The sequence below is a fragment of the Falco biarmicus genome, chromosome 10, assembly GCF_023638135.1.
Source record: "Falco biarmicus isolate bFalBia1 chromosome 10, bFalBia1.pri, whole genome shotgun sequence".
Taxonomy (NCBI): domain Eukaryota; kingdom Metazoa; phylum Chordata; class Aves; order Falconiformes; family Falconidae; genus Falco; species Falco biarmicus.
This window is the reverse complement of record NC_079297.1, coordinates 2,307,571-2,316,107: the sequence shown is the minus strand read 5'-3', so window position 1 is coordinate 2,316,107 and position 8,537 is coordinate 2,307,571. Positions and strand designations below refer to the sequence as shown.

The window sequence follows — 8,537 nt, the reverse complement described above, 5'->3', positions numbered from 1 at the left end:
TTGACATTTTCACCTCCTTTGGCCTTTCCCCTAAACATCCTGGACAAATCCCAGGGTCTCTTATTCAGTCCCAAACTCCCACCCCAACACACTCCACAAGAAGCGCCCTTCACCCCCTCCTTACTTGGCACAGGCCCCTGGTGAGCAGCTCGTCACTGAGACCCCATCGTGGTAGGGACAGTGGCCTACTTGCCACCCCTAGTAGCCCAAGAAGACAAGGCTGGCCAGGTGCCACATCCAGCATTACCCCCCTGAGTCTAGTCACTGCATCTATTTTAGCCATTAGCCTGTTTTCCTTGCAAATAATCACACCTCATTTGGGGCCAAAATTTCAAAGAAAGTAACTCAAATCAAATCTTTTGTTAAATTGAATCACTTCTTTCAAATTAAAGGATGGTGTTTTCATTTAACTTTTCAGCAGCAGAGAAAAAAGCACATTCAAAATCTTTTTGAAACCAAGGAAGTTCATATTAAAAAAAAAAAGCAAACTGACCAGAATTATCTCATTCTTTTTGGAGTTACTTTTGTCATTTCACATTAAAAGCTCCACAGTGCTGACAGTCACAAACATTTTAAAACCACCAAATTCCTATCCTGGAGCACTATGCCCAGATCTACTTTGATGTGACATTGTGGTGTCATGACAGTGGTGGAGCTGCTGCATGGGTGGGACCTGCCCTTAACCCAGGGCACCAGGGGCTGGAAAGTGGCATCACCTGAACACCAGCCCCCTCCCCATGGACACACCTTCAAGGACTGTCAAGTCATAGGTAAGGACTTTATGTGTATCTCCATCCACCCCTGCAAGCCATGGGCTTGGACAGCCAGTGCTCCTCACTCCTGCCTGAAACCAGTATGAATGCGTGTACTTTTCAACTATTTCTGCTGGTCTTTGTGTTCTCTGAAGCTGCTCAAGCCAGACACACCTCCACTATTCCTGGCCAGGGCTGCAGTTTCTGCAGCAGAAGGAACTGGTCCAGCTGGCAGTCGGAACAATCAAAATTGTCATTTTAAAAATAATATTCTATTTATTCGCTTCTCTGTGTAACTCAGATGGGAGTTAAATTGATTTTTTTTTTCATACTGCCTTCATTTAATGTACACAGCTAAATCACTTTCTCTGCATCACTGGAAGAAACCTATGAAAATCAGTTAAATAAACACATCTGTGCTCAGAGCCCTGGAAATGCAGAGTGGTTGTCTCACTGGGGAAACCAGAGTGGTTCACAGAGTCCAGAAAAAGACCTCCCATCTACATGGAGGCTGCAGAATATCACGCCTAGAGGAAGCCATGTAGATCAGGGCCTCAAGTTGAGGCATGAACTGGGTGCAAGCCAAGGACATTATAGCAACTTGCAGAGTCTGGTCTTCTGCTTCAGATGGTGCTTGGTGCCCAGAGCCCAAGGCGCAGGAAGCACAGTGCCAACACGGCCACCCACCTGGCATCAGCACGGCTGAACAGATTACAGAGCATCCTACACGGCCTTCCCCGCCCTGTCTTTCAAGCCACCAGAGACTGTGTCACAACTGCCATTGCCCTTGCCATCAGCATCACCCCATGGTCCTTCTGCTGAGCTCTTCTGGGGATGGGCAGGGAGTTGGTGACAGATCCAACCACCAGCTGGGTGGCCAGGAGTGCCAACACAGTTCCATTTGTCTCTGCAGAAACAAGGGGATAGGAAACAGGTGCCACTGGGCAGGGGTGTGGACTTGGAAGAGGCTGGGATTTCCCCAAAATGACCCTTTTGGTAAAAGATTTCCCCCGAAGGATCCAAACTGCACGGAAAGCTCTGCTGGGAGCAAAACTGAAAGCCCAGGCCACACCTGGGCTGCAGGAAGGCTGCAGCAGCCACACCGTGTACCTTCAGCATCTCACTGACATGGTCTGAGAGCTCCCCAAAGACATGTCCTTTCCTTCCCTGGTACCATCAATTCTTGCAGGAACAGGGCTCCTGGCTTTGTATCCAGGCTCTGCTGGTGTGACACACCACCATCCAGGATCCTAGTCCACCACAAGCCAGAGGCAGAAAGAATCTTAGATAAATTTAGTAGATCCTGGGGAAAACAGTCCTGGAGTAGCCAGGCAGGATGGGAGCCTGTGGGTGCCTGCACTGCTCCTGGCTCACCAGCCAGCCCCATACAGGCACCAGAGGAGAGGCTGGTGCTGGCACCTTTACCTCACCCTACCTGCACTTCAGCCCTTGCCTCCACACCCATGTGTCACCACCAAGTGACCCAGTCTGACTGTACTTCTGCTAGCAGTGCAGCCCTTGACATCCCCAGGTGGCCAGCAGGAGCAAGTCTCCAAAAGGGAACCTGGAGCATCAGCATATGAACAGGTAACATCAAAGCTTCAAGCCCCCACATCACTGTGAGAGAGCAGCAAAAGCAGGAGCAAGATGAGCAGAGCAGACCCCGAGACAGCAGCCAGATCCAAACAAGAGTCCATCTCACAGGGAAACATCATGGTGGTGAAGCAGGTTAAGGTCAGTCCTGGGAGTCCGCCCTCAGGTCAGCTTTAGGACTAGGCTCATCAAGCAGCACCCCCCAAGAAAGAGCTTACAACTGGAGACCAGCTGCTGAGCTTAAATACAGCTCCTGGGCCCAGGGATGTGGGTGGAGGCTCCAGGTGAGGCTGGCCAGGGTCATTAAGGCTTATTAGTGCCCTCAGAGCTCTGACAACCATCTTGTGGGACAGCTCCCATTGCCCTGGGGAACTGAAAGTTTCAGCCAAAGGTTTATGGACTTCTCTGCCTCAAGAAACATGATGACACTCTCCCAGGTCTCCCAACCTCATGCTCACTGTGCAAAGCAGACGTAGCTGGGGCAGTAGCTCTGCATCCCAGGAGCAGGCATCTCCTGTGGGTGGTGGGGAGGAAGGAAGGAGAAGGGTGATCTGGGTGGCTGTGGTGACAACATAGCCTGAAAGAAGGCACAGCAGCTCCGGCTCCAGGGATGGGGCTGCCCAGGGACCGTGCAACCCCTGGGGGAGCTGGGAGCGCAGGAGTGGGAACCTCCCTGAGGCAGAAACCTCCCCTGGATTTGCCCACCAGGATCTCCAGGAGTCACGCACACAATGGCAGATGTTTGGAAGGGAGTTTGGAAGAACAAAACTTTGGGGCCTGTTTTCTGTGCTGACTATAAATGTGTGCTGGATGAAGAACACGCTCCCAGAGGTATGTACTTAATGGATCTCAAGGAGCCACCATCTCTTTGCTGGTGGTTTATAAAGAAGCTCAACTATTCAACCATTGGAAAAACATGAACAGAGACTTAATAAAAGCATATTTCCAATATACAAAAAATTAATGAATTTGTATGGTATCCTGCCTACAAGATGCATTAATTTAGATAGACAGCACTCAAGGCTTTAAGAACTGGTACTACAGAAGGTGGACAGCATGAAAGCAAAGGGAATAAACAGAGGAGAGATTTCTAAGTGCCCATGACATTTGTTCAAATACTTTATTTCAATCAGCTTAAAAGGGAAACATAAAGCTAAGGTTGCTCCTAGGAAAGGGAATGAAATTGAAAACCAAGTAATGCACTGAGAGCAATTCAAAGGGAGCTGAGAGGCAGCCGTCTGCTGCAGAGAGGGGGTGAGCAGCCCCACCGCGGACAGCCTTTTGCTCTTCTGATGATATTTTTGTTTCCAAATACCATCTCGTATTGTCTTGTCTGTGGAAGAGAAGCCACTCCAAAAAACCAATGCCTGAACAACACTGAGAGGGTTTCATCTGCACAGACTGAGTCATTTCACTTTTATTTTGCCAAATGTTTGGGGTGGGGGTCCGGATCAGACAGAGGAACCTGCCCTTCAGGAGAGCATCCAGTGTTCAAAGCTCATGTTCAATTTGGTTTAGAAACAGCAAGAACAGTTGCGGGGCGGGGGGGGGAGCAAAATATATGTTTTTTTCATACCCTCACCAAAATATCATCTCAGAAAAGGTGTAAAATTCCACTTCAGTGCTCAAAATGTCCTTTCAAATTCTCCAGCACCTTTCAGGCGAGCCAGGAACGCACCAAGGGGTCGACTGGCGTGCAAAGTCCTGCCCGGGTGCCCCCAGTCCCAGGCAATCCCAGCTGGTGCCACACTCCAGCAAGGCTGGAGGAAAGCTGCTCCCGCGTCCGTCACCACCCCACCATGCCCCGCAGCGCGGATGCTGGGCTGCCCCCGTGCCTCCACCGCATCTAAGAGCAGCACCAAGGGGGCTGTTAAGGTGGAAAAGAGGATTTGGGGCAAAGTGATACTTACGGCTTGGCTTCCAAGGAAAGTTGTGGTATTTTTTGTTTGAAGAACAGACAACCAGCAAGCTGAAGAAGGAAAGCTGTTTATGAACACCTTCACTACAGTAGACTGTGGGGGGAAAAAAACATTTTTTCAGCAGTACAATTTACTTCTACTAACAGAAGAAACTATTGATTTATCACTATTTTATATTTGTTTTCTTCTTTTTTACATTCATTAGTTCACAGCGTTTCTTTTATCTGTGAGCTGTCTCTGATAGCATTCAATACATTTAGCATTTCTATAAATATGTAAATATAAGATCTGTATGTGTAAACACACACGCATAAATAAAATGGTAATGATGTTTATATCTATATTTGTGTATATATAAAAGCTAAATTATCTCTAATTTATCAACGTCCTTTATATCTCCTATATGCATTACGTTCCTAAATACATATAGTCTTCAAATTTATGTGAAAATGGCACCTATGAGGAATACAGATAAAAGACTGGAAAGCGTTCCTGGTGGATAAGTAACCCCTATTTCCTTAATTTCTTTTTATGTGTTCCCCACAGCAAGCAGTGGAAGATGCATAAAAAAGTCTGTGCACAATTATTTAACCTCCTTGTTTAGCCATTTTCCGTGTGGTTTGTATCAGAGATACCTGAGCTGATACCAAGCGGGGCGAGCGATTCTCCCAGGGGTTCCTCTGCTGCTGGTGCGTTGGTCCTGATCCAGAGCCAAGCTTGGAATTAGGGGCACGGAAAATAAGGTTGCGCCAAACAACATAAAGGCTGAGGGAAAGGAAAACGTCCCAGGGAGACCTGGAGCCGAGTTTTCCTTGAACACCAGGCAAACGGGAGGCTTGTATCTCCCAGCTACGGGCAGGGAGCTGGGGGCTCCTGGGGTGCACGTCACCCCCCGCTGGCCCCGAGCCAGCTGCAGCATCCCGAGGACCTTTCCCCACGCACACGGTCACCCCCGGTTACTGCTGGACCTTCCCCGCCGGGAAAGCGAGGCAGAGGAGAAAGCTCTCCACCCTCCGTCAGAACGCCGAGGTTGCCCCACGCACCCCAGGACCCCGACTGTCCAAGGGTGATGCCTTCGGGATCTCGGCTGCCACCCGCACCCCTTGCCCGTCTCCTGGGAGGCTTGTGCTGGGGCAAGGGGGAACACCCCCCCCCCCCCCGCAGGCTGGCCGGGACCCGGGGGGGCGGGCAGCACGCGCAAAGGGAGCTCGAGGGGCCGAAGGGAGCCCAGCGGGCACAGGACCCCCTGGGAGGGGGCTGCCCCCTCCGCCCGGCCGCGAGCGGTGCCCCCGACCCCCGTTACACGCCTCGGGCAGCCCCGGCCCGGCGCTGCCCCCCGGGCCCGGCCCCGCCCGCCGGCCGCGGGATGCGGCGGGAGCGCGTGATGCCGGCGCGCCGCGAGCTCCCCCTGCAGCGCCCGGGGAAAGCAGCCGCCGGCGGAGCCCTGCCCGGCCCTGCCTGGCCCTGCCCGGCCCTGCCTTCTTCTGCCTGGCCCTGCCCGGCCCTGCCTGGCCCTGCCCGGCCCTGCCTTCTTCTGCTGGCCCTGCCCGGCCCTGCCCGGCCCTGCCTTCTTCTGCCTGGCCCTGCCCGGCCCTGCCCGGCCCTGCCTTCTTCTGCCTGGCCCTGCCTGTCCCTGCCCGGCCCTGCCTGGCCCTGCCCGGCCCTGCCTTCTTCTGCCTGTCCCTGCCTGGCCCTGCCCGGCCTTGCCTTCTTCTGCCTGGCCCTGCCTGGCCCTGCCCGGCCCTGCCTTCTTCTGCCTGGCCCTGCCCATCCCTGCCTGTCCCTGCCTGCCCCCCGAGCCCCTGTCTGTCCCTGCCTGCCCCTGCCTGAATCTGCCTGTGCCTGCCTGCACCTGCCCATCCCTGTCCGTCCCTGCCTGTCTCTGCCTGCGCCTGCCTGTCCCTGCCTGCCCCTGCCTGTGCCCTCCCATCCCTGCCTGTCCCTGCCTGTGCCTGCCCGTCCCTGCCCATCCCTGCCTGTCCCTGCCTGTGCCTGCCCGCCCTTGCCTGCCTCTGCCTGTCCCTGCCCACCCCTGCCTTCTCCTGCCTGACCCTGCCTTCTCCTGCCTGACCCTGCCTGGGCCTGCATTCTCATGCCTGCCCCTGCCTTCTCCTGCCTGTCCCTGCCTGACCCTGCCTGTGCCTGCCCGTCCCTGCCTGCCCCTGCCTTCTCCTGCCTGTCCCTGCCTGTCCCTGCCTGCCCCTGCCTGCTCCTGCCTGTCCCTGCCTGCCCCTGCCTCCTCCTGACTGCTTCTGCCTGTCCCTGCCTGCTCCTGCGGAGCCCTGCCTGCCCCTGCCTGCTCCTGCCTGTCCCTGCCTGCCCCTGCCTGTCCTTGCCTACTCCTGCCTGTCCTTGCCTACTCCTGCCTGCTCCTGCCTGTCCTTGCCTGGGCCTGCCTGCTCCTGCCTGCACCCCACCAGCCTCTGCGAGAAATAAAGTGAAACCAAACTCATCTGCTTTGTGCCAAGCAATGCCCCCGCGATGAGCACGGCGTTCAGCCAGGGCACAGGTGAGCCCTGGTGTGGCAAGCAGCGCCCTGGGGGTCTCCCAGCCCTCCCCTCCCTGGGGGTCTCCCAGCCCTCCCCTCCCTGGGGGTCTCCAAGCCCTCCCCTCCCTGGGGTCCCCAACCCCTCCCCTCCCTGGGGTCCCCAACCCCTCCTCTCCCTGGGGGTCTCCCAGCCCTCCCCTCCCTGGGGGTCTCCAAGCCCTCCCCTCCCTGGGGGTCTCCCAGCCCTCCCCTCCCTGGGGGTCTCCAAGCCCTCCTCTCCCTGGGGTCCCCAAGCCCTCCCCTCCCTGTTCTCTCCGTTTCTGCCCGGGTTGGGGCTGGAGCTGAGGCCAGCCCTGCCAGCTCGGGGGGGGAACCCTGCAGTGAGGGGGTGGCAGGGGGACCCACCAAGCCCCCGCATCCTCCCGTTGCTGCCAGCCCCAGCATCCAGCTCCCACCCTCCTGCTCCGGGCAAGGTCCAGGAACCTTTTACAAACTGCATTTGTGCTGCAGTCTGTGCCTATAGGTCTAATGGAAGGGGAAAGCCGCTGGGATTTTGGGACTCCTGACAGAGCCATTCCCTAAATGCCAGTGCCCTGGGATCACATCAGTTAGCGAGCTGCGCTCCATCCCGTTGCTGGCTTTGGATACACTTTTGGATTCGCTTTCCAGTGGAGCAGTGACATATTTATAGCTCCGAGGGGTTGTGCTGGGCATTAATGCTGTCCTGGAGCCAAAAGCCTTGATTCACGCCTTCAGGCTGAAATAACACAGAGATCAGTGGCATGCCCCGAGGGAAAAGGGGAGGCTGAGGATGCCCAAACGGACGCTTGGAGGGACCCAGAGCAAATCCCCATTCGGCTGCAGGACACAGAGGCGGGGGCTCGAGCCTGGGCTTACGGGGTCACAGGGCTGGCATTCACCAGCTCCCTGGCCCCGGCGTTTCGGCGAGACCATGAGCAGAGCCTGGCAAAGCGCCACCGGCACAGGGGCTCCGCACTTGCCGCGGGCCGCAGCAGCATTGCCAGGGGCTCTGCAGGCAACTTGCGCTGCTCTTGCTTCCCTCCGAGGCACGAAGGTTACGGAATTCCCACCCACTCATCGCTGAGCCCCCTGAGCCAGGACGCCGCCCCTGGGGGAGGACGTGCTGTGGGGTAGTGGAGCTAAGGTGCAGTGCCCGGCCCTGCGTTTATCCACGGGTCTCAGCAGCCCCCGCTTCCCCCAAGGTGTCTGCAGGCGACTTGTCCCCGCTGCAAGCATGCCAGCGCGGGGTCTCCTCCGGGTCGCAGATTACACGAGCCCCAGGTCTATCTTTTATTAAAGCCCCCAGAGATGGAGTTCTGCTGGGGGAGACGGAGTGCCAGCAGCAGCCAGGGATGCCATCTCCCTTCCCTCAGCACCCAGGAGGATCCAGAAATATTTCCAAGTGTTTCGCCAGGAGAGGTTTCCCAGGACAAGCGCTGCCAATCTGCCCTGGGTGGGTGCAAGTGTGCAAGGGGGCCTCATGGTTCACCACAGCCAGCGTGCAGGAGGAGGAGGGGGAAATAACAATTACAGCAAGCTCCGCTATCGCGGGCATCCCAGCAGCTAGAGAGGTTACAGCAGCAGTGACACAGCCTAACAACCCTTCCAGCACACGGGGAATTTCAGTCTTTCCCAGGCAGAAGGTGAGGTTATCTCCACCAGGAACTGCTAACGATGCTGCAGAAATCTTAACAGCCAGGGGGACGGGTGGGAAACACAACTTGTCAGTGGTTTGTGCCAGTGGGGATACGGTCATGGATGTAA

At 55.9% G+C, this 8,537-nt stretch overlaps 1 long non-coding RNA gene across 1 annotated transcript; it reads right to left on the bottom strand.

The window, feature by feature from the left end:
- Positions 1–533: 533 nt before the first annotated feature.
- Positions 534–5,715, bottom strand: LOC130156123 (uncharacterized). Its single transcript, XR_008824328.1, has 3 exons — positions 4,900–5,715; positions 4,256–4,357; positions 534–1,659 (listed from the first exon to the last, which is right to left on the bottom strand). It is a non-coding gene; the product is annotated as an uncharacterized LOC130156123 (long non-coding RNA).
- Between the last annotated feature and the right edge of the window lie 2,822 nt (positions 5,716–8,537).